Below are 299 nucleotides of genomic sequence, written 5' to 3' on the forward strand. Positions count from 1 at the left end.
TTATCCGCGACGTGAACTGAAAGTTAAACAATGTTCCGTGCAGATAACAAACGAACTTTTTACGAAAATCGCTCACAAATTACAATGAAACGTGGAAAAGACTTGGGAACAACATCCGAGAAATATAAACGCTCGTTGGAATAATAAATGCAAAATGTTAATACAGGTGACTACTAATTGGTATTCTATTTAATATTTATTTTTATTGGGACATGGGAGTTTTGCAAAAAAAATATCATTTGTATATTCATGATATATATATATATATATATATATATATATATATATATATATATATA

Source organism: Hylaeus volcanicus, chromosome 2 (assembly GCF_026283585.1).
Source record: "Hylaeus volcanicus isolate JK05 chromosome 2, UHH_iyHylVolc1.0_haploid, whole genome shotgun sequence".
Lineage (NCBI taxonomy): Eukaryota > Metazoa > Arthropoda > Insecta > Hymenoptera > Colletidae > Hylaeus > Hylaeus volcanicus.